This window comes from Pseudophryne corroboree, chromosome 5 (genome assembly GCF_028390025.1).
Source record: "Pseudophryne corroboree isolate aPseCor3 chromosome 5, aPseCor3.hap2, whole genome shotgun sequence".
Lineage (NCBI taxonomy): Eukaryota > Metazoa > Chordata > Amphibia > Anura > Myobatrachidae > Pseudophryne > Pseudophryne corroboree.
This window is the reverse complement of record NC_086448.1, coordinates 127,792,447-127,818,642: the sequence shown is the minus strand read 5'-3', so window position 1 is coordinate 127,818,642 and position 26,196 is coordinate 127,792,447. Positions and strand designations below refer to the sequence as shown.

At 45.1% G+C, this 26,196-nt stretch overlaps 1 protein-coding gene across 3 annotated transcripts in view; it reads right to left on the bottom strand.

The window, feature by feature from the left end:
- PALS2 (protein associated with LIN7 2, MAGUK p55 family member) overlaps positions 1-26,196 on the bottom strand; it is a 315,351-nt gene that overhangs the window by 242,232 nt on the left and 46,923 nt on the right. The window lies entirely within an intron of this gene.

The window sequence follows — 26,196 nt, the reverse complement described above, 5'->3', positions numbered from 1 at the left end:
AGATTGATAAGATGGTGAGGAGTAAGCACTATATTCGTGGCTCCGGATTGGCCAAGAAGGACTTGGTAACCGGAACTTCAAGAGATGCTCACGGAGGATCCGTGGCCTCTACCTCTAAGAAGGGACCTGCTCCAGCAAGGACCCTGTCTGTTCCAAGACTTACCGCGGCTGCGTTTGACGGCATGGCGGTTGAACGCCGGATCCTGAAGGAAAAAGGGCATTCCGGATGAAGTCATCCCTATCCTGATCAAAGCCAGGAAGGATGTAACCGCAAAAACATTATCACCGCAATTGGCGAAAATATGTTGCGTGGTGCGAGGCCAGTAAGGCCCGACGGTGGAAATTCGACTGGGTCGATTCCTACATTTCCTGCAAACAGGAGTGTCTATGGGCCTGAAATTGGGGTCCATTAAGGTTCAAATTTCGGCCCTGTCAATTTTCTTCCAAAAAGAACTAGCTTCAGTCCCTGAAGTTCAGACGTTTGTAAAAGGGGTACTGCATATACAGCCTCCTTTTGTGCCTCCAGTGGCACTTGGGATCTCAATGTAGTTTTTTTTTTGGATTCCAAAAGTCACATTGGTTTGAACCACTTAAATCTGTGGAGTTAAAATATCTCACATGGAAAGTGGTCATGCTGTTGGCCCTGGCCTGGGCCAGGCGCGTGTCAGAATTGGCGGCTTTATCCTGTAAAAGCCCTTATCTGATTTTCCATTCGGACAGGGCGGAATTGAGGACTCGTCCTCAATTTCTCCCTAAGGTGTTTTCAGCATTTCACTTAAACCAACCTATTGTGGTGCCTGCGGCTACTAGGGACTTGGAGGATTCCAAGTTGCTGGACGTAGTCAGGGCCCTGAAAATATATGTTTCCAGGACGGCTGGAGTCAGAAAATCTGACTCGCTGTTTATCCTGTATGCACCCAACAAGCTGGGTGCTCCTGCTTCTAAGCAGACGATTGCTCGTTGGATTTGCAGTACAATTCAGCTTGCACATTCTGTGGCAGGCCTGCCACAGCCAAAATCTGTAAAAGCCCATTCCACACGGAAAGTGGGCTCATCTTGGGCGGCTGCCCGAGGGGTCTCGGCTTTACAACTTTGCCGAGCAGCTACTTGGTCAGGGGCAAACACGTTTGCTAAATTCTACAAATTTGATACCCTGGCTGAGGAGGACCTGGAGTTCTCTCATTCGGTGCTGCAGAGTTATCCGCACTCTCCCGCCCGTTTGGGAGCTTTGGTATAATCCCCATGGTCCTTTCGGAGTCCGCAGCATCCACTAGGACGTTAGAGAAAATAAGAATTTACTTACCGATAATTCTATTTCTCATAGTCCGTAGTGGATGCTGGGCGCCCATCCCAAGTGCGGATTGTCTGCATTACTTGTACATAGTTATTGTTACAAAAATCGGGTTATTGTTGTTGTGAGCCATCTTTTCAGAGGCTCCTTCTGTTATCATGCTGTTAACTGGGTTCAGATCACAAGTTGTACGGTGTGATTGGTGTGGCTGGTAATGAGTCTTACCCGGGATTCAAAATCCTTCCTTATTGTGTACGCTCGTCCGGGCACAGTATCCTAACTGAGGCTTGGAGGAGGGTCATAGGGGGAGGAGCCAGTGCACACCAGCTAGTCCTAAAGCTTTTACTTTGTGCCCAGTCTCCTGCGGAGCCGCTATTCCCCATGGTCCTTTCGGAGTCCCCAGCATCCACTACGGACTATGAGAAATAGAATTATCGGTAAGTAAATTCTTATTTTTTCCTTCAGGATCCGGCGTTCAACCGCCATGCCGTCAAATGCAGTCGCGGTAAGTCTTGGAACAGACAGGGTCCTTGCTGAAGCAGGTCCCTTCTTAGAGGTAGAGGCCACGGATCCTCCGTGAGCAGCTTTTGAAGTTCCGGTTACCAAGTTCTTCTTGGCCAATCCGGAGCCACGAGTATCGTTCTTACTCCCCTTTGCCGTATAATTCTCAGTACTTTTGGTATAACTCCCTGGCTTTCTCCTCCGGGAGAAACACCTTTTTCTGGACTGTGTCCAGGATCATCCCTAGGAACAGAAGACGAGTCGTCGGAACCAGCTGCGATTTTGGAATATTGAGAATCCAATCGTGCTGCCGCAACACTACCTGAGATAGTGCTACACCGACCTCCAACTGTTCCCTGGATCTTACCCTTATCAGGGAATCGTCCAAGTAAGGGATAACTAAAATTCCCTTCCTTCGAAGGAATATCATCATTTCGGCCATTACCTTGGTAAAGACCCGGGGTGCCGTGGACCATCCATACGGCAGCGTCTGAACTGATAGTGACAGTTCTGTACCATAAACCTGAGGTACCCTTGGTGAGAAGGGTAAATTTGGACATGAAGGTAAGCATCCTTGATGTCCCGAGACATCATGTAGTCCCCTTCTTCCAGGTTCGCAATCACTGCTCTGAGTGACTCAATCTTGAATTTGAACCTCTGTATGTAAGTGTTCAAAGATTTTAGATTTAGAATCGGTCTCACCGAGCCGTCCGGCTTCGGTACCACAACAGTGTGGAATAATACCCCGTTCCCTGTTGCAGGAGGGGTACCTTGATTATCACCTGCTGGGAATACAGCTTGTGAATGGCTTCCAAAACTGTCTCCCTGTCAGAAGGAGACATCGGTAAAGCCGACTTTAGGAAACGGCGAGGGGGAGACGTCTCGAATTCCAATTTGTATCCCTGAGATATCACCTGAAGGATCCAGGGGTCTACTTGCGAGTGAGCCCACTGCGCGCTGAAATTCATTGAGACGGGCCCCCCACCGTGCCTGATTCTGCTTGTAAAGCCCCAGCGTCATACTGAGGGCTTGGCAGAGGCGGGAGAGGGTTTCTGTTCCTGGGAACTGGCTGATTTCTGCAGCCTTTTTCCTCTCCCTCTGTCACGGGGCAGAAATGAGGAACCTTTTGCCCGCTTGTCCACGAAAAGACTGCGCCTGATAATACGGCGTCTTCTCATGTTGAGAGGCGACCTGGGGTACAAACGTGGATTTCCCAGCTGTTGCCGTGGCCACCAGGTCTGAAAGACCGACCCCAAATAACTCCTCCCCTTAATAAGGCAATACTTCCAAATGCCGTTTGAAATCCGCATCACCTGACCACTGTCGTGTCCATAACCCTCTACTGGTAGAAATGGACAACGCACTTAGACTTGATGCCAGTCGGCAAATATTCCGCTGTGCATCACGCATATATAGAAATGCATCTTTTAAATGCTCTATAGGCAAAAATATACTGTCCCTATCTAGGGTATCAATATTTTCAGTCAGGGAATCCGACCACGCCAACCCAGCACTGCACATCCAGGCTGAGGCGATTGCTGGTCGCAGTATAACACCAGTATGTGTGTAAATACATTTTAGGATACCCTCCTGCTTTCTATCAGCAGGATCCTTAAGGGCGGCCATCTCAGGAGAGGGTAGAGCCCTTACAAGCGTGTGAGCGCTTTATCCACCCTAGGGGGTGTTTCCCAACGCACCCTAACCTCTGGCGGGAAAGGATATAATGCCAATAACATTTTAGAAATTATCAGTTGTTATCGGGGGAAACCCACGCATCATCACACACCTCATTTAATTTCTCAGATTCAGGAAAACTACAGGTAGTTTTTCCTCACCGAACATAATACCCCTTTTTGGTGGTACTCGTATTATCAGAAATGTGTAAAACATTTTTCATTGCCTCAATCATGTAACGTGTGGCCCTATTGGAAGTCACATTTGTCTCTTCACCGTCGACACTGGAGTCAGTATCCGTGTCGGCGTCTATATCTGCCATCTGAGGTAACGGGCGCTTTAGAGCCCCTGACGGCCTATGAGACGTCTGGACAGGCACAAGCTGAGTAGCCGGCTGTCTCATGTCAACCACTGTCTTTTTTACAGAGCTGACACTGTCACGTAATTCCTTCCAACAGTTCATCCACTCAGGTGTCGACCCCCTAGGGGGTGACATCACTATTACAGGCAATCTGCTCCGTCTCCACATCATTTTTCTCCTCATACATGTCGACACAAACGTACCGACACACAGCACACACACAGGGAATGCTCTGATAGAGGACAGGACCCCACTAGCCCTTTGGGGAGACAGAGGGAGAGTTTGCCAGCACACACCAGAGCGCTATATATATATATATACACAGGGATAACCTTATATAAGTGTTTTTCCCCTTATAGCTGCTGTAATTTCAATACTGCGCGTAATTAGTGCCCCCCTCTCTTTTTTAACCCTTTCTGTAGTGTAGTGACTGCAGGGGAGAGCCAGGGAGCTTCCCTCCAACGGAGCTGTGAGGGAAAATGGCGCCAGTGTGCTGAGGAGATAGGCTCCGCACCCTTATCGGCGGCCTTATCTCCCGTTTTCCTATGTATTCTGGCAGGGGTTAAATGCATCCATATAGCCCAGGAGCTATATGTGATGTATTTTTTGCCATCTAAGGTATTTTTATTGCGTCTCAGGGCGCCCCCCCCCAGCGCCCTGCACCCTCAGTGACCGGAGTGTGAAGTGTGCTGAGAGCAATGGCGCACAGCTGCGGTGCTGTGCGCTACCTTATTGAAGACAGGACGTCTTCTGCCGCCGATTTTCCGGACCTCTTCTGCTCTTCTGGCTCTGTAAGGGGGACGGCGGCGCGGCTCTGGGACCCATCCATGGCTGGGCCTGTGATCGTCCCTCTGGAGCTAATGTCCAGTAGCCTAAGAAGCCCAATCCACTCTGCACGCAGGTGAGTTCGCTTCTTCTCCCCTTAGTCCCTCGATGCAGTGAGCCTGTTGCCAGCAGGACTCACTGAAAATAAAAAACCTAATTTAAACTTTTACTCTAAGTAGCTCAGGAGAGCCAACTGAGGCTTGGAGGAGGGTCATAGGGGGAGGAGCCAGTGCACACCAGCTAGTCCTAAAGCTTTTACTTTTGTGCCCAGTCTCCTGCGGAGCCGCTATTCCCCATGGTCCTTTCGGAGTTCCCAGCATCCACTAGGACGTCAGAGAAAATAAGATTTTACTTACCGATAAATCTATTTCTCGTAGTCCGTAGTGGATGCTGGGGACTCCGAAAGGACCATGGGGAATAGCGGCTCCGCAGGAGACTGGGCACAAAGTAAAAGCTTTAGGACTAGCTGGTGTGCACTGGCTCCTCCCCCTATGACCCTCCTCCAAGCCTCAGTTAGGATACTGTGCCCGGACGAGCGTACACAATAAGGAAGGATTTTGAATCCCGGGTAAGACTCATACCAGCCACACCAATCACACCGTACAACTTGTGATCTGAACCCAGTTAACAGTATGACAAACGTAGGAGCCTCTGAACAGACGGCTCACAACAAAAACAACCCGATTTTTTTGTAACAATAACTATGTACAAGTATTGCAGACAATCCGCACTTGGGATGGGCGCCCAGCATCCACTACGGACTACGAGAAATAGATTTATCGGTAAGTAAAATCTTATTTTCTCTGACGTCCTAGTGGATGCTGGGACTCCGTCAGGACCATGGGGATTATACCAAAGCTCCCAAACGGGCGGGAGAGTGCGGATGACTCTGCAGCACCGAATGAGAGAACTCCAGGTCCTCCTTAGCCAGGGTATCAAATTTGTAGAATTTTACAAACGTGTTCTCCCCTGACCACGTAGCTGCTCGGCAGAGTTGTAATGCCGAGACCCCTCGGGCAGCCGCCCAAGATGAGCCCACCTTCCTTGTGGAATGGGCCTTGACAGATTTAGGCTGTGGCAGGCCTGCCACAGAATGTGCAAGTTGAATTGTGCTACAAATCCAACGAGCAATCGTCTGCTTAGAAGCAGGAGCACCCAGCTTGTTGGGTGCATACAGTATAAACAGCGAGTCAGATTTTCTGACTCCAGCCGTCCTTGAAATATATATTTTCAATGCTCTGACAACGTCCAGCAACTTGGAATCCTCCAAATCGCTAGTAGCCGCAGGCACCACAATAGGCTGGTTCAGGTGAAACGCTGAAACCACCTTAGGCAGAAAGTGAGGACGCGTCCGCAGTTCTGCCCTGTCCGAATGGAAAATCAGATATGGGCTTTTATACGATAAAGCCGCCAATTCTGACACTCTCCTGGCTGAAGCCAGGGCCAGTAGCATGGTTACTTTCCATGTAAGATATTTCAAATCCACCGATTTGAGTGGCTCAAACCAATGGGATTTGAGAAAATCCAAAACTACATTAAGATCCCACGGTGCCACTGGGGGCACAACCGGGGGCTGTATATGTAGTACTCCTTTTACAAAAGTCTGGACTTCAGGAACTGAAGCCAATTCTTTCTGGAAGAAAATCGACAGGGCCGAAATTTGAACCTTAATGGACCCTAATTTGAGGCCCATAGACAATCCTGTTTGCAGGAAATGTAGGAATCGACCCAGTTGAAATTCCTCCGTCGGGGCCTTCCTGGCCTCACACCACGCAACATATTTTCTCCAAATGCGGTGATAATGTTGTGCAGTCACCTCCTTCCTGGCTTTTACCAGGGTAGGGATGACCTCTTCCGGAATGCCTTTTTCCCTTAGGATTCGGCGTTCAACCGCCATGCCGTCAAACGCAGCCGCGGTAAGTCTTGGAATAGACACGGTCCCTGCTGAAGCAGGTCCCGTCTTAGAGGTAGAGGCCACGGATCTTCCGTGAGCATCTCCTGAAATTCCGGGTACCAAGTTCTTCTTGGCCAATCCGGAGCCACGAGTATCGTTCTTACTCCCCTTTGCCGTATAATTCTCAGTACTTTTGGTATGAGAGGCAGAGGAGGAAACACATACACTGACTGGTACACCCATGGTGTTACCAGAGCGTCTACAGCTATTGCCTGAGGGTCTCTTGACCTGGCGCAATACCTGTCCAGTTTTTTGTTGAGGCGGGACGCCATCATGTCCACCATTGGTCTTTCCCAATGGACCACAATCATGTGGAAGACTTCTGGATGAAGTCCCCACTCTCCCGGGTGCAGATCGTGTCTGCTGAGGAAGTCTGCTTCCCAGTTGTCCACTCCCGGGATGAACACAGCTGACAGTGCTAACACATGATTTTCTGCCCAGCGGAGAATCCTTGCAGCTTCTGCCATTGCCCTCCTGCTTCTTGTGCCGCCCTGTCTGTTTACGTGGGCGACTGCCGTGATGTTGTCCGACTGAATCAACACCGGCTGACCCTGAAGCAGAGGATTTGCCAGGCTTAGAGCATTGTAGATTGCTCTTAGCTCCAGTATATTTATGTGAAGAGATGTCTCCAGGCTTGACCACACGCCCTGGAAGTTTCTTCCCTGTGTGACCGCTCCCCAGCCTCTCAGGCTGGCATCCGTGGTCACTAGGACCCAGTTCTGTATGCCGAATCTGCGGCCCTCTAACAGATGAGCACTCTGCAACCACCATAGCAGAGACACTCTTGTCCTTGTGGACAATTTTATCCGCTGATGCATCTGCAGATGCGATCCGGACCATTTGTCCAGCAGATCCCACTGAAAAGTTCGTGCATGGAATCTGCCGAATGGAATCGCTTCGTAAGAAGCTACCATTTTTCCCAGGACTCTTGTGCATTGATGCACAGATACTTTTCCTGGTTTTAGGAGGTTCCTGACTAGATCGGATAACTCCCTGGCTTTCTCCTCCGGAAGAAATACCTTTTTCTGAACAGTGTCCAGAATCATCCCTAGGAACAACAGACGTGTCGTCGGGATCAGTTGGGATTTTGGAAAATTCAGAATCCACCCGTGTTGTTGGAGCACTACTTGGGTTAGTGCTACTCCCACCTCCAGCTGTTCTCTGGATCTTGCCCTTATCAGGAGATCGTCCAAGTAAGGGATAATTAAGACGCCTTCTCTTCGAAGAAGGATCATCATTTCGGCCATTACCTTGGTAAAGACCCGGGGTGCCGTGGACAATCCAAACGGCAGCGTCTGAAACTGATAATGACAGTTTTGGACCACGAACCTGAGGTACCCTTGGTGTGAAGGACAAATTGGAACATAAAGGTAAGCATCCTTGATGTCCAAGGACACCATAAAATCCCCTTCTTCCAGATTCGCTATCACTGCTCTGAGTGACTCCATCTTGAACTTGAATTTTTGTATGTACAGGTTCAGAGATTTTAGATTTAGAATCGGTCTTACCGAGCCGTCCGGCTTCGGTACCACAAATAGCGTGGAGTAATACCCCTGTCCCTGTTGTAGGAGGGGTACCTTGACTATCACCTGCTGAGAATACAGCTTGTGAATGGCCTCCAATACCGTCGCCCTGTCGGAGGGAGACGTTGGCAAAGCAGACTTTAGGAAACGGCGAGGAGGGGACTTCTCGAATTCCAACCTGTAACCCTGAGATACTACCTGCAGGATCCAGGGGTCCACCTGTTCTTATAGGAACGAAAGGACTGCGGCTGAAAAGCCTGCGGCTTTTTCTGCTGGGAGGTGACCTGGGGTAAAAAGGTGGATTTTCCGGCCGTTGCCGTGGCCACCAGATCCGATAGACCGACCCCAAATAATTCCTCCCCCTTATACGGCAATACTTCCATATGTCGTTTGGAATCCGCATCACCTGACCACTGGCGCGTCCATAAACTTCTTCTGGCAGATATGGACATCGCACTTACTCTTGATGCCAGAGTGCAAATATCTCTCTGTGCATCTCGCATATAAAGAAATGCATCCTTTAACTGCTCTATAGTCAGTAAAATACTGTCCCTATACAGGGTATCAATATTTTCAGACAGTGACTCCGACCAAGCCACGCCAGCACTGCACATCCAGGCTGAGGCGATTGCTGGTCTCAGTATAACACCCGTATGTGTGTATATACTTTTTAATGTATTCTCCAGCCTCCTATCAGCTGGATCCTTGAGGGCGGCCGTATCAGGAGACGGTAACGCCACTTGCTTTGATAAGCGTGTGAGCGCCTTATCCACCCTAGGAGGTGTTTCCCAGCGCGCCCTAACCTCTGGCGGGAAAGGGTATAATGCCAATAACTTCTTTGAAATTAGCAGTTTTCTATCTGGGGTAACCCACGCTTCATCACACACTTCATTCAGTTCCTCTGATTCAGGAAAAACTATCGGTAGTTTTTTCACACCCCACATAATACCCCTTTTTGTGGTACTTGCAGTATCAGAGATATGCAAAGCCTCCTTCATTGCCGTGATCATATAACGTCTGGCCCTACTGGAAAATACGTTTGTTTCTTCACCGTCGACACTGGATTCAGTGTCAGTGTCTGTGTCGACCGACTGAGGTAAAGGGCGTTTTACAGCCCCTGACGGTGTCTGAGACGCCTGGACAGGTATTAACTGGTTTGCCGGCTGTCTCATGTCGTCAACCGACTTTTGTAGCGTGCTGACACTATCCCGTAATTCCATAAACAAAGCCATCCATTCTGGTGTCGACTCCCTAGGGGGTGACATCACCATTACAGGCAATTGCTCCGCCTCCACGCCAACATCGTCCTCATACATGCCGACACACAGCAGACACACAGGGAATGCTCTGATAGAAGACAGGACCCCACTAGCCCTTTGGGGAGACAGAGGGAGAGTTTGCCAGCACACACCCAAGCGCTATAAATATATATAGGGACAACCTTAATAAGTGTGTTCCCTTTATAGCAGCTCAAATATTATAAATATCGCCAATAAGTGCCCCCCCTCTCTGTTTTTACCCTGTTTCTGTAGTGCAGGGGAGAGTCCTGGGAGCCTTCCTCGCAGCGGAGCTGGGCAGGAAAATGGCGCTGTGTGCTGAGGAGAATAGGCCCCGCCCCCTTTTCAGCGGGCTTCTTCTCCCGGTTTTTTTTTAACCTGGCAGGGGTTAAATACATCCATATAGCCCCAGGGGCTATATGTGATATATTTTAGCCAGAATAGGTATATTACATTGCTGCCCAGGGCGCCCCCCCCAGCGCCCTGCACCCTCAGTGACCGCTGGTGTGAAGTGTGCGGAGAGCAATGGCGCACAGCTGCAGTGCTGTGCGCTACCTCATGAAGACTGAGACGTCTTCTGCCGCCGGTTTCTGGACCTCTTCTCTATTCGGCATCTGCAAGGGGGTCGGCGGCGCGGCTCCGGTGACCCATCCAGGCTGTACCTGTGATCGTCCCTCTGGAGCTAGTGTCCAGTAGCCTAAGAAGCAAATCCATCCTGCACGCAGGTGAGTTCACTTCTTCTCCCCTAAGTCCCTCGTTGCAGTGAGCCTGTTGCCAGCAGGACTCACTGAAAATAAAAAACCTAACAAACTTTTTCTAAGCAGCTCTTTAGGAGAGCCACCTAGATTGCACCCTGCTCGGACGGGCACAAAAACCTAACTGAGGCTTGGAGGAGGGTCATAGGGGGAGGAGCCAGTACACACCACCTAGTGGTCAAACTTTTAAATTTTGTGCCCTGTCTCCTGCGGAGCCGCTATTCCCCATGGTCCTGACGGAGTCCCAGCATCCACTAGGACGTCAGAGAAATAGGGTTATATTCAATTGAGGTCGGATCCATTCCGACATGCATTTGTCGGAATGGATCCGACAAGGGGTATTCAATGCCCATCACAATTTGACTTTAAAAAAGTCGAATTGAGATGAGGGACCGGAGAGGGGGTGTGTGTGTGGGGGGGGGGGGGGGGAGACCAGCAGGAAGACGGGGGATAGCAGCGCTGCAGGAGGATGTGGCACAGACGCCAGACCTCACGGCAGCGTCCACCCAGCTCCAGCAAGAGGGAACTCACTTGCTGGGGCCGGGTGGATGCTTTAGCGCTGCTGTCCCCCGTCTGCCCGCGGCTCTCCCCCGTCTCCTCCTCTCAGAGCCCTCATCTCAGTTCGACTTTTTTTTTTAAGTCGAACTGAGATGGTCGGAAACGGGGCCAAAACCTGACGAATTTGGCCACGTTTCCCTCAGAAGCAGGTGAATCGGCAGCTATACCGTCAATTCATGTACTATTCGACAAGTCCAATTCCTCGACTTGTTGAATAAAAAAGCTGGGGACTGAATAGGTCAGAACCCTTTCCGACCTGAAAAAGTCGAAAACTGCCGTTTTTTCGACAAGTCGGCAGTTTCGACCTTGATTGAATATACCCCATAGCTTTTAACCAGAATAGAATAGGGAAAATAAGATAAGTCAAGTTGAACTCGATGGACTACTGGTCTTTTTTCACCCTCACCATCTATGTAACTATGTATGTTATCATCCACTATTTTACACTACTCTTTAAACCCCCCAAACTGTCCACCCCAATACAGAACAGAGGGTACTGGCGGCACTCAGAGATTTGCACAACATAGGTGAAAAAAGCCAAGTGCATTCATTATCGACATTTCGGGGGACAGACCCCCTTCCTCAGGACACTGCAAACTAGTGACAAAACAACAGTGACAGCTTTAAATGGTATCCGGTCTGAAGATCGACAGTGTCTAGGTCGACAATGTTTAGGTCGACCACTATAGGTCGACAGTCACTAGGTCGACATGGATGGAAGGTCGACAGGGTTTCTAGGTCGACATGTGCTAGGTCGACAGGTCTAAAGGTCGACAGGTCTAAAGGTCGACATGAGTTTTTCACATTTTTTTATTTTTTATTTTTTCATACTTAACGATCCACGTGGACTACGATTGGAACGGTAAAGTGTGCCGAGCGAAGCGGTAGCGTAGCGAAGGCACCATGCGAGGGGACGCGGTGCACTAATTTGTGATCCCGGTCACTTTTCGAAGAAAACGACACAAAAAAAAATAAAAAAATCCTAATTTCGACCTTTAGACCTGTCGACCTACCACATGTCGACCTAGAAACCCTGTCGACCTTCCATCCATGTCGACATAGTGACTGTCGACCTATAGTGGTCGACCTAGATACGGTCGATAAAACGAACCACACCCGCTTTAAATACCTTACCATCCTGGACCCCATCATCTCCCGCCGCATCTGCGTTGGTAAGGCATTTAAAGCGGTCACTGTTGGGGACCGCGGAGTGCCGGGCTGTTGGCATGGACTATGTGTGTGTGTATATATATATATATATATATATATATATATATATATATATATATATATATTTGTGAAAAATATATATAAGACCTGTCTCGCGCTGACACTATGTGGAGCTACACCTTAGGGAAAATACCCCCTGTTAGATGGGGTATAATAGTTATGAACAGAAAAAAGGAGTGTTTCCCCAGGGAGCTAGTGATTCTACTAGGTATGTCAACAAATTTATCACTTATAATAAAATAGTCATAGGAAATAGACTTATTTATTTTTAAATAAAACTCAGTAAGAAATGAGCTGTATCACATTAAATCCAAAAGGACAATCAATGTTCCATACATATAATGATGTTGGTAACAATTCAATTCAATCATATGTCAGTATACAATTGATCTTCCTTGAAGAAATGACAAAATCGCTGTCTTAACCCAACGCGTTTCGTCCTACAGACTTCATCAGGGGTATTTTATTTACAATCTAAACAGAAGATATATACAAACATTACATCAATAGATCTTCTCAATGATCAGTAATATGTTCATATTAATTCTAATTAAAATGCATACATACCAAAAAATCACAGTATGGACAAGTAACTTAATGTGTCTTCAATAGGCAGGTAAAAACACTTAAAAAGTGATATCGAACTCGATTACACCACATGAAACATCTGTAAAATTATGACATAAGTTATACTTGTACAGTAACATGCGAAAGGAGGAAAATACAATCGAAGAGGAGGAGTTGAGGAATCCATTAAATTAAGAGAAATATAATTTGACATTAAAGGGTTTAGATCAACCTATTTGATATATGGTGCTATTACATTTAATGATTCTATAGAAAAATAATATATCCTTATAGGGACTAATCATATTTATCATTTATAAGCTAGATGGTTATAGCGGACATCATACCATTCATATATGATATTACCGTATGGTTCCAAGATTATATTGGTATGATACAGCGATACATACCTCTTTAGCCGAATATTCAATACGACTCATTCTATGTTTGTTTAATGATCCCCACTTGATAAGGTGATTTCTAATAACAACAGTGGTGGAACCTATAATGACAGACCAAATTCCTATTGCTGTAAGGGTACAGTACATATCGGTACTGGCCCATGATGTTTATTCATACATACCAATAGTAATAAGGACAACTCTTAAAGCAGCTTCCCACTAAATCGTATTGAGTTGTGGACAGAAAATCGTAATCGTGCCTATGTTGGAACAAATTATATGAATGTAAGACCCAATATGTAAATCCGATCAGCTTTAATTGAATCAGAATTATAATAAAGAGGAATTGGTTTCAAAATTCATTATTATTAATGTCTATATTAGTCATGCACTATTATTGCACATTCCTCAAGAAACAGACGTTTTTACCACAATTTACTCATACCTATATTATGTGGCTTAATGAGACTGGGAGATAAACTCCTTGTCCCTAAACGTACTAAAATAATGTGTCAGTGTAAATAAACTGTCACTTCTAAAAATATTAATCCCAGACCGATGTCGGTTGTATTAGAGTTAAAAAGGCTATCAATTTAGTTGGAACAACTTTATAACTATATATCACCATTGGTCATCGATATCAAATATTTTCAAAGCTGGGATTTAACCCCACACATTATTACCAGCAATATTAACACTTGGATTATCAACAACATTTGTGATTACACACCAAAAACAAACTATAAAGGACCATGAAATCAGTATGCTTACCTCTACACTGTTAGCAATGCTTCTGGCTGCTGCATACAATTGGAACTAAATCCACTGGGTTTTTAAACCCACTATGTGTGACATCATTTCCTGTCATAGAATTAACTAAAAATCGGATTTATGCCGTTATTTTATACTATTTTTTATATACATGATGGGCTGTGATATTAAATTTATTTGAGAAAGATTATATATTTAAAGCTGTAGGGTTAATTATTATAGAACCCTGAAGGTTTACAGAAAAAAGATAATTGCGTTCCATTGCCCTACATGGCGTGCGTTCCACCGTCATAATCCGGCTTCCTGCATTCAAAAATGAATAGTGACTATTCATTTCCTACATGGCGTGCGTTCCACTGTATTAGTGGGGCTTCCTGCACCGCCACGTACCGCTGGGACAACAATGCCTACATGGCGCGGCTCCCTGACGCAGATGTCCCTTGGCAACCGAGTGTTGCCATGACGCGCTTCCGCCTTCCGGCGCGTCATGCGTGTCAAGGTACAACGACTTCCTGTATGTGCGTTCCAGGCATGAACTTACTAGGCATCGCCGCGGGCACGGATGGTTTTAATATACAATCACCAGGGATATTATATTATTATTGATACATCTAACATTTGGAGACAGAAATATTGGAGGTTTCCTATATATATATATATAAAATAAATCCACGTTCTTAGGCTCGATTTGGTAACCATAACAATATAAAAGTGATAACTTAATATGTATTAGAATATATTGTTTTAAACACTCATTATCCTAAACATACATATATGTGAATTAACCTAATTAAATATTTGTACTACTAAACTCAAACTACTATTTATTATATTCTTATTAAATAAGATGCAATCAGTTAAGTGCAATACATCTTTAATAGTGCTCTTAAAATAAGAATTTACTTACCGATAATTCTATTTCTCGGAGTCCGTAGTGGATGCTGGGGTTCCTGAAAGGACCATGGGGAATAGCGGCTCCGCAGGAGACAGGGCACAAAAAAGTAAAGCTTTACTAGGTCAGGTGGTGTGCACTGGCTCCTCCCCCTATGACCCTCCTCCAGACTCCAGTTAGGTACTGTGCCCGGACGAGCATACACAATAAGGGAGGCATTTTGAATCCCGGGTAAGACTCATACCAGCCACACCAATCACACCGTACAACTTGTGATCTAAACCCAGTTAACAGTATGACAACAGAAAGGGCCTCTTAAAGATGGCTCCTTAACAATAACCCGAATTAGTTAACAATAACTATGTACAAGTATTGCAGATAATCCGCACTTGGGATGGGCGCCCAGCATCCACTACGGACTCCGAGAAATAGAATTATCGGTAAGTAAATTCTTATTTTCTCTATCGTCCTAAGTGGATGCTGGGGTTCCTGAAAGGACCATGGGGATTATACCAAAGCTCCCAAACGGGCGGGAGAGTGCGGATGACTCTGCAGCACCGAATGAGAGAACTCCAGGTCCTCCTTTGCCAGGGTATCAAATTTGTAAAATTTTACAAACGTGTTCTCCCCCGACCACGTAGCTGCTCGGCAGAGTTGTAATGCCGAGACCCCTCGGGCAGCCGCCCAAGATGAGCCCACCTTCCTTGTGGAGTGGGCTTTTACAGTTTTAGGCTGTGGCAGGCCTGCCACAGAATGTGCAAGTTGAATTGTGTTACAAATCCAACGAGCAATCGACTGCTTAGAAGCAGGTGCGCCCAACTTGTTGGGTGCATACAATATAAACAGCGAGTCAGATTTTCTGACTCCAGCCGTCCTTGCAATGTATATTTTTAAGGCTCTGACAACGTCCAACAACTTGGAGTCCTCCAAGTCGCTAGTGGCCGCAGGCACCACAATAGGTTGGTTCAGATGAAATGCTGATACCACTTTAGGGAGAAAATGCGGACGAGTCCGCAGTTCTGCCCTATCCGAATGGAAGATTAGATAAGGACTTTTATAAGATAAAGCCGCCAATTCAGATACTCTCCTGGCAGAGGCCAGGGCTAGTAACATAGTCACTTTCAATGTGAGATATTTCAAATCCACCTTTTTCAATGGTTCAAACCAATGGGATTTGAGGAAATCTAAAACTACATTTAGATCCCACGGTGCCACCGGAGGCACCACAGGAGGCTGTATATGCAGTACTCCCTTGACAAAAGTCTGGACCTCAGGGACAGAGGCCAATTCTTTTTGGAAGAATATTGACAGGGCCGAAATTTGAACCTTAATGGATCCCAATTTGAGACCCATAGATAATCCTGATTGCAGGAAATGTAGGAAACGACCCAGTTGGAATTCCTCCGTCGGAACCCTCCGATCCTCGCACCACGCTACATATTTTCGCCAAATGCGGTGATAATGTTTCACGGTGACTTCCTTCCGTGCCTTAATCAAGGTAGGAATGACTTCTTCTGGAATGCCTTTCCCTTTTAGGATCTGGCGTTCAACCGCCATGCCGTCAAACGCAGCCGCGGTAAGTCTTGAAAAAGACAGGGACCCTGCTGTAGCAGGTCCCTTCTCAGAGGTAGAGGCCACGGTTCGTCCGTGAGCATCTCTTGAAGTTCCGGATACCAAGTCCTTCTCGGCCAATCCGGAACCACTAGTATTGTTCTTACTCTTCTTTGCCGTATGATCTTCAATACCTTTGGTATGAGCGGCAGAGGAGGAAACACATACACTGACTGGTACACCCAAGGAGTTACCAGTGCGTCCACAGCTATTGCCTGTGGATCTCTTGACCTGGCGCAATATTTGTCCAGTTTCTTGTTGAGGCGAGACGCCATCATGTCTACAATTGGTCTTTCCCAACGGTCTATTAACATGTTGAAGACTTCTGGATGTAGACCCCACTCTCCCGGATGAAGATCGTGTCTGCTGAGGAAGTCTGCTTCCCAGTTGTCCACGCCCGGGATGAACACTGCTGACAGTGCTATCACGTGATTCTCCGCCCAGCGAAGAATCTTGGCAGCTTCTGCCATTGCACTCCTGCTTCTTGTGCCGCCCTGCCTGTTTACATGGGCGACCGCCGTGATGTTGTCCGACTGAATCAACACCGGCTTTCCTTGCAGGAGAAGTTCCGCCTGGCTTAGAGCATTGTAGATTGCTCTTAGTTCCAGAATGTTTATGTGAAGAGACTTTTCCAGACTCGTCCATACTCCCTGGAAGTTTCTTCCTTGTGTGACTGCTCCCCAGCCTCTCAGGCTGGCGTCCGTGGTCACCAGGATCCAATCCTGAATGCCGAATCTGCGGCCTTCTAATAGGTGAGCCTTCTGCAACCACCACAGAAGTGACACCCTTGTCTTTGGTGACAGGGTTATTCGCAGGTGCATCTGCAGATGCGACCCTGACCATTTGTCCAACAGATCCCTTTGGAATATTCTTGCATGGAATCTGCCGAATGGAATTGCTTCGTAAGAAGCCACCATTTTTCCCAGGACTCTTGTGCATTGATGTACTGACACTTTTCCTGGTTTTAGGAGGTTCCTGACCAGATCGGATAACTCCTTGGCTTTTTCCTCTGGAAGGAAAACCTTTTTCTGAACCGTGTCCAGAATCATTCCTAGGAACAGCAGACGAGTTGTCGGGATTAAATGGGATTTTGGAATATTCAGAATCCACCCGTGTTGTCTTAGCACCTCTTGAGATAGTGCTAAAGCTGTCTCCAGCTGTTCTCTGGACCTTGCCCTTATTAGGAGATCGTCCAAGTATGGGATAACTAATACGCCTTTTCTTCGAAGAAGAATCATCATCTCGGCCATTACCTTGGTAAAGACCCGAGGCGCCGTGGACAATCCGAACGGCAGCGTCTGAAACTGATAGTGACAGTTTTGAACAATGAACCTGAGGTACCCCTGGTGTGCGGGGTAAATCGGAACGTGTAGATACGCATCCTTGATGTCCAAGGATACCATAAAGTCCCCTTCTTCCAGGTTCGCTATCACTGCTCTGAGTGACTCCATCTTGAACTTGAACTTTTTTATGTAGAGGTTCAAGGACTTCAGATTTAGAATAGGCCTTACCGAGCCATCCGGCTTCGGTACCACAAATAGAGTGGAATAATACCCCTTTCCTTGTTGTAATAGGGGTACTTTGACTATCACCTGCTGAGCGTACAGCTTGTGAATGGCTTCCAACACCCTCTCCCTTTCGGAAGAGACGGTTGGTAAGGCAGACTTCAGGAAACGATGAGGAGGATCCGTCTCTAATTCCAACCTGTACCCCTGAGATATTATCTGCAGGATCCAGGGGTCTACCTGCGAGTGAGCCCACTGCGCGCTGTAATTTTTGAGACGGCCCCCCACTGTCCCCGAGTCCGCTTGAGAGGCCCCAGCGTCATGCTGAGGTTTTTGCAGGAGCCGGGGAGGGCTTCTGTTCCTGGGAAGGAGCTGCCTGTTGGTGTCTCTTCCCTCTTCCTCTGCCTCGTGGCAGGTACGACAAGCCCTTTGCTCTCTTATTTTTGTAGGAGCGAAAAGGCTGCGGTTGAAAGGTCGGTGCCTTTCTCTGTTGGGGAGTGACTTGAGGTAAAAAAGTGGATTTCCCGGCAGTAGCCGTGGCCACCAAGTCTGATAGACCAACTCCAAATAACTCCTCCCCTTTATACGGCAAAACCTCCATGTGACGTTTTGAATCCGCATCGCCTGTCCACTGTCGTGTCCATAAGGCTCTTCTGGCTGAAATGGACATAGCACTCACCCGAGATGCCAGTGTGCAAATATCCCTCTGTGCATCACGCATATAGATAAATGCATCCTTTATTTGTTCTAACGACAGTAAAACATTGTCCCTATCTAGGGTATCAATATTTTCAATCAGGGATTCTGACCAAACTACTCCAGCACTGCACATCCAGGCAGTTGCTATAGCTGGTCGTAGTATAACACCTGCATGTGTGTATATATTCTTTTGAATAACTTCCATCTTTCTATCTGATGGATCCTTAAGTGCGGCCGTCTCAGGAGAGGGTAACGCCACTTGTTTGGATAAGCGTGTGAGCGCCTTGTCCACCTTAGGGGGTGTTTCCCAGCGCGCCCTAACCTCTGGCGGGAAAGGGTATAATGCCAATAACTTTTTTGAAATTATCAACTTTTTATCAGGAGCAACCCACGCTTCATCACACACGTCATTTAATTCTTCTGATTCAGGAAAAACTGTTTGTAGTTTTTTCACACCATACATAATACCCTGTTTTACGGTATCTGTAGTATCAGCTAAATGTAACGTCTCCTTCATTGCCAAAATCATATAACGTGTGGCCCTACTGGAAAATACGTTTGAATTTCTACCGTCGTCACTGGAATCAGTGCCCGTGTCTGGGTCTGTGTCGACCGACTGAGGCAAAGGGCGTTTTACAGCCCCTGACGGTGTTTGAGGCGCCTGGACAGGCATTAATTGATTGTCCGGCCGCCTCATGTCCTCAACTGACTGTTTAAGGGAAGATAAACCATCACGTAATTCCACAAATAAAGGCATCCATTCTGGTGTCGACCCCCTGGGGGGTGACATCTGCATATTTGGCAATTGCTCCGCCTCCACACCAATATCGTCCTCATACATGTCGACACCACGTACCGACACACACCGCAAACTCACAGGGAATGCTCTAATGAAGACAGGACCCACTAGCCCTTTTGGGGAGACAGAGGGAGAGTCTGCCAGCACACACCACAAAGCGCTATATATACAAGGGATATCCTTATATTAAGTGCTCCCTTATAGCTGCTTTAATATATATATATATAGCCATTAATGTGCCCCCCCTCTCTGTTTTACCCTGTTTCTGTAGTGCAGTGCAGGGGAGAGACCTGGGAGCCGTTCTGACCAGCGGAGCTGTGACAGAAAATGGCGCCGTGTGCTGAGGAGATAGGCCCCGCCCCTTTTTCGGCGGGTTCTTCTCCCGCTATTTTTCCAGTCAGGCAGGGGTTAAATATCTCCATATAGCCCCTATGGGCTATATGTGAGGTATTTTTAGCCTTGTATAAGGTTTATATTTGCCTCTCAGAGCGCCCCCCCCCAGCGCTCTGCACCCTCAGTGACTGCCCAGTGAAGTGTGCTGAGAGGAAAATGGCGCACAGCTGCAGTGCTGTGCGCTACCTTATGAAGACTGAGGAGTCTTCAGCCGCCGGTTTCCGGACCTCTTCACGCTTCAGCATCTGCAAGGGGGTCGGCGGCGCGGCTCCGGGACCGGACTCCACGGCTGGGCCTGTGTTCGATCCCTCTGGAGCTAATGGTGTCCAGTAGCCAAGCAGCAAATCCACTCTGCATGCAGGTGAGTTTACTACTTTCCCCCTAAGTCCCACGTTGCAGTGATCCTGTTGCCAGCAGGACTCACTGTAAAGAAAAAAAACCTAAACTAAACTTTCTCTAAGCAGCTCTTTAGGAGAGCCACCTAGATTGCACCCTTCTCGTTCGGGCACAAAATCTAACTGGAGTCTGGAGGAGGGTCATAGGGGGAGGAGCCAGTGCACACCACCTGACCTAGTAAAGCTTTACTTTTTTGTGCCCTGTCTCCTGCGGAGCCGCTATTCCCCATGGTCCTTTCAGGAACCCCAGCATCCACTTAGGACGATAGAGAAATATTGGATATATTTTAATATGCTAGAGACAGTCAATATACCGCTATATTTAGCCGCCTCACATTGTTAATAAAAAATCCAAATGTGTTGTGATTCATATCCGTCCTAAATATAAATTAATAACTAGTGAAAGTGACTCTTACTTCTAAAATTACACATTGTTCGATTAATATACCGCTATGTCATGCCCCTTAACATTATAGAGATCCAATTGTGAGTGATTCACTTCAATAATACTAAATTTAATCGTTGGTGATAGTGATTCATTATTCATATATTGTACAATATGATTACCTAATACTTTTGGTGTTGTAGTGCGCTAATCTCATTAAACAGAATACTAACAATCTTGGGACATTTATTTGGACCCAATGATTAAATAGAGAGTACCTAGCATAAAATTTCATGATTCTTTATTTACAACTCCATACCATTTACAAATGTAAGTCAATAGTACAAATTGGGAGAGAAAAACCAGATAAAAGAACATGGCCTATATTGACAGGGTCCTTATTTGATAATATAATGCATTTAACAAATATAGACGGACCTATAGGCGTATATTAACACCATCAATTTTAACCATAATCCACTAAATTCTTTACTAATACCCAAAAAATGAAAAACAAGATGGGGAAGAGGGGTAGATGGAAGGAAGCCTCAAATGATGAGTAATGGCTCCTGCTGGTATAATATTATATAAAAAACTATAGAAAAGAGACAATGTCTATGCCCTCATTATGGCCAGTATACGACATCTTACAACTGCAAGTGATCCTGTATACTACAAATTCCGTGTTACAGTTGACCAGGTGGTGTAATTTATACATTCGTCCCGTATCTAACTTGTGTACAAAGGGTTTACGTTCCATATGCTTACAGCATATGCACCTTGAGCATGGAAAACAACCCTTTGTAGGAATAAGCGAATCTACTCGAGGGTTTGGGATATCTGGCCCGACAATTCTACTTGGGGCCATTTTGCTTTTCAAGTTTGGGGCTCTTTGAAATACTATTTCTGGTTTTCTTGGTAGAGTAGGGCCTAAAACTGGATCCTTTAATAGGATGCCCCAATGACGATCCATAATTTTTCTGATGGTTTGATTCTCACGATTATATTGCGTGACAAATGGCCGAACTGGTGGTTTCTTGATTTCCTGCTCCCTGATCCGAGGTTGTAACATCTGTCCTCTGTCTCTGGCCGATGCTCTATTCATGGCTTCACTGATCAAATCATGGGTATATCCTCTTTCCAAAAATCTTTTTTGTAACAAAGTGGCTTGTTCCCAGTAATCGTTAATATTGCTGCAGTTACGTCTCAGACGCACAAATTGTGCAAATGGCACCCCTCTCTTCCATGCAGGGTGGTGGCAGCTAGACTGTGGTATATAACTATTAGCGTCCACCTCTTTAAAATGGGTTTTGGTTTTAACTACTTCTCCAGATTGACCCATTAGAACTAAATCCAAATAATCAATAATCTTGGGGTCCATTTTGTAGGTGAACTTCAAGTTGAAATCATTCAAGTGTATAAAGGAGATGAAATCAGCAATGCTGTCTGCATCACCTCTCCAAATGAATAATAGGTCGTCAATATACCTCTGATAGAATAGTACATTGTTGGAGAACCTTGAATTGTATATAAATTGATCTTCCCAGATTCCCATAAAAATGTTTGCGTACGATGGGGCAAACTTAGTCCCCATCGCAGTCCCTTGTTGTTGTAAATAAAACTTCTTATTAAATTCGAAATAATTATGATTCAATATAAAAATTATACTATCCATAAGAAATTCTATCTCCTTAATGGATTTTTCAGGATCCGCTGAGAGTATTTTCTTAATCGCTTCAAGACCTTTAGCATGAGGAATACATGAATATAAGGCCTGAACGTCAACCGTTAGCCCGCAGAATTCCTCCGACCAGACGAAACTTTCCAATTTACGTAATACACTCGTTGAATCCTTCAGATATGAGGTGAGTTTTACTACGTATGGTTGTAGCTTCAAATCTAAAAAGTGTGATAGGTTAGACGTCAGGGAATTGATCCCTGCCACTATAGGGCGTCCGGGTGGTGAAGTCCGACTTTTATGTACCTTTGGGATGTGGTAAAACGTTGGAATTATAGGAAATTTTACATATAAGTAATCAAACTCATCTCTACAGATCAAATTCTCATTTAAAGCTTTAAGAAGTAGGGCTTTAAGTTCTTCCTGATATTCAACAATCGGATTGGATGGTAATTCTACATACGTTAAACCATCGTCAAGAATCCTCGAGGCTTCATCCATATATGTCGCTTTGGTCTGTATGACCACTGCCCCTCCCTTATCGGCATTTTTAATGACGATATTTTGGTCTTTAGCTAGTGACTTCAGTGCTCCTTTCTCTTGTGTACTGAGGTTAGTTTGATACTTATTCTTCTGTATTTTCATTTGTTTAAAATCATCTTTTACTGATTCATAGAATATATCGAGGTTGCTTCCTCTAGATTCGACTGGGTAAAATTTCGAAGGTAATTTTACCAATGGTTCTCTCTCCTGGTTTGATCTTATATTAGGTGGGTTCTTAAGAAAGTGTCTTTGGATCGTGAGTTTTCTTATATACTTATTTAGGTCTATGAATAAACTGAATTTATTCACATGAGAGTCTGGAGCAAACTTCAGACCTTTCATCAATAATGAGTTTTCCGCTGTTGAAAGCTGTCTCTCTGCATTATTGATGATCCCTGTCTCGGTTTCTCTTGATTGAATAATGCCCTTCTTTTTTTGGGGCTTTTTTCTACCACCTCTAGATCCTCGCCTGTTCCATTGTACCCCCTTTTTATCCCTTGGGGTGAATCTATTCGATCGAATAATTCTTCCTCCTGTTGGATGAAGGGAAGTTTGTATCTCTGTCTCCCATCTAAAAAACGTTTAGACGGTTGTTCCCTTGATGTCAATGACCAATCACTGTCTATCCGATTCCTGGAGGGCCAATAATTATTATGGTCGGTGTAATGTCTACGGTAATCTCTCTTGTAGCCATAATTCGATGGCATCCTATTCCTAAACCGTCTAGAGTCTTCTATTCTACTCGGGTAAGGTGACTGGTATAGTCTTCTTGGTCTGTAGTTTTGTTGTCTATCCACATAATTCTCATGATAATTCTGAACATTCCGTCGTCCTCTATCTTGTTGTCCAAACCTAGTTTTAAAGGATGGGTTTCTCCCATTATTGATCCTATCATCTTGAATGGGTAAACTATGTATCTGACCTGAAACATAATCGTTTTTATCCCGCGCAAACTTTTTCTGTTTGCGTGAGATAATTTCATTCTCTACAGTATCCAATTTATATTGTAAATCAGAAACATCCCGCTTGAATTCCTCACTATCTTCGAATTTAACCGCCTGAGATTCAATATTTTTAATTTCCTCATCCAGATGGTTAAGTTCCCGTTTCCTTTCGGAAATAATTAAGGCAATCAATTTAGCTGAACATCCATCTAATATCGCATTCCAATTAGTAATAAACTCCTCATTTCCTCCCCCTATAGTGGGATTTTTATGTAGTCTGAGTCCTCTCGGGACTCTTCCCACTTCCAAATATTTCTCCAATGTTATGATGTCATACCAATTTTTTAATTCTTTGATAGCCAATTTCTCTACTAGATTCAAATAACCATAATAATCATTCTCATCTGTTTGGAAAACTTGTTCCTCCTCCTCAAAAATATTCCTAACCTTCAATGATCTCTTGGATCTATCTTTAAAGATCGGCATCCCTGTGCCCACGCTGCGGTCTAGGTCTTACTAACAGAAATATAGAGTTGTGAAAAATATATATAAGACCTGTCTCGCGCTGACACTATGTGGAGCTACACCTTAGGGAAAATACCCCCTGTTAGATGGGGTATAATAGTTATGAACAGAAAAAAGGTGTAGCTCCACATAGTGTCAGCGCGAGACAGGTCTTATATATATTTTTCACAACTCTATATTTCTGTTAGTAAGACCTAGACCGCAGCGTGGGCACAGGGATGCCGATCTTTAAAGATAGATCCAAGAGATCATTGAAGGTTAGGAATATTTTTGAGGAGGAGGAACAAGTTTTCCAAACAGATGAGAATGATTATTATGGTTATTTGAATCTAGTAGAGAAATTGGCTATCAAAGAATTAAAAAATTGGTATGACATCATAACATTGGAGAAATATTTGGAAGTGGGAAGAGTCCCGAGAGGACTCAGACTACATAAAAATCCCACTATAGGGGGAGGAAATGAGGAGTTTATTACTAATTGGAATGCGATATTAGATGGATGTTCAGCTAAATTGATTGCCTTAATTATTTCCGAAAGGAAACGGGAACTTAACCATCTGGATGAGGAAATTAAAAATATTGAATCTCAGGCGGTTAAATTCGAAGATAGTGAGGAATTCAAGCGGGATGTTTCTGATTTACAATATAAATTGGATACTGTAGAGAATGAAATTATCTCACGCAAACAGAAAAAGTTTGCGCGGGATAAAAACGATTATGTTTCAGGTCAGATACATAGTTTACCCATTCAAGATGATAGGATCAATAATGGGAGAAACCCATCCTTTAAAACTAGGTTTGGACAACAAGATAGAGGACGACGGAATGTTCAGAATTATCATGAGAATTATGTGGATAGACAACAAAACTACAGACCAAGAAGACTATACCAGTCACCTTACCCGAGTAGAATAGAAGACTCTAGACGGTTTAGGAATAGGATGCCATCGAATTATGGCTACAAGAGAGATTACCGTAGACATTACACCGACCATAATAATTATTGGCCCTCCAGGAATCGGATAGACAGTGATTGGTCATTGACATCAAGGGAACAACCGTCTAAACGTTTTTTAGATGGGAGACAGAGATACAAACTTCCCTTCATCCAACAGGAGGAAGAATTATTCGATCGAATAGATTCACCCCAAGGGATAAAAAGGGGGTACAATGGAACAGGCGAGGATCTAGAGGTGGTAGAAAAAAGCCCCAAAAAAAGAAGGGCATTATTCAATCAAGAGAAACCGAGACAGGGATCATCAATAATGCAGAGAGACAGCTTTCAACAGCGGAAAACTCATTATTGATGAAAGGTCTGAAGTTTGCTCCAGACTCTCATGTGAATAAATTCAGTTTATTCATAGACCTAAATAAGTATATAAGAAAACTCACGATCCAAAGACACTTTCTTAAGAACCCACCTAATATAAGATCAAACCAGGAGAGAGAACCATTGGTAAAATTACCTTCGAAATTTTACCCAGTCGAATCTAGAGGAAGCAACCTCGATATATTCTATGAATCAGTAAAAGATGATTTTAAACAAATGAAAATACAGAAGAATAAGTATCAAACTAACCTCAGTACACAAGAGAAAGGAGCACTGAAGTCACTAGCTAAAGACCAAAATATCGTCATTAAAAATGCCGATAAGGGAGGGGCAGTGGTCATACAGACCAAAGCGACATATATGGATGAAGCCTCGAGGATTCTTGACGATGGTTTAACGTATGTAGAATTACCATCCAATCCGATTGTTGAATATCAGGAAGAACTTAAAGCCCTACTTCTTAAAGCTTTAAATGAGAATTTGATCTGTAGAGATGAGTTTGATTACTTATATGTAAAATTTCCTATAATTCCAACGTTTTACCACATCCCAAAGGTACATAAAAGTCGGACTTCACCACCCGGACGCCCTATAGTGGCAGGGATCAATTCCCTGACGTCTAACCTATCACACTTTTTAGATTTGAAGCTACAACCATACGTAGTAAAACTCACCTCATATCTGAAGGATTCAACGAGTGTATTACGTAAATTGGAAAGTTTCGTCTGGTCGGAGGAATTCTGCTGGCTAACGGTTGACGTTCAGGCCTTATATTCATGTATTCCTCATGCTAAAGGTCTTGAAGCGAT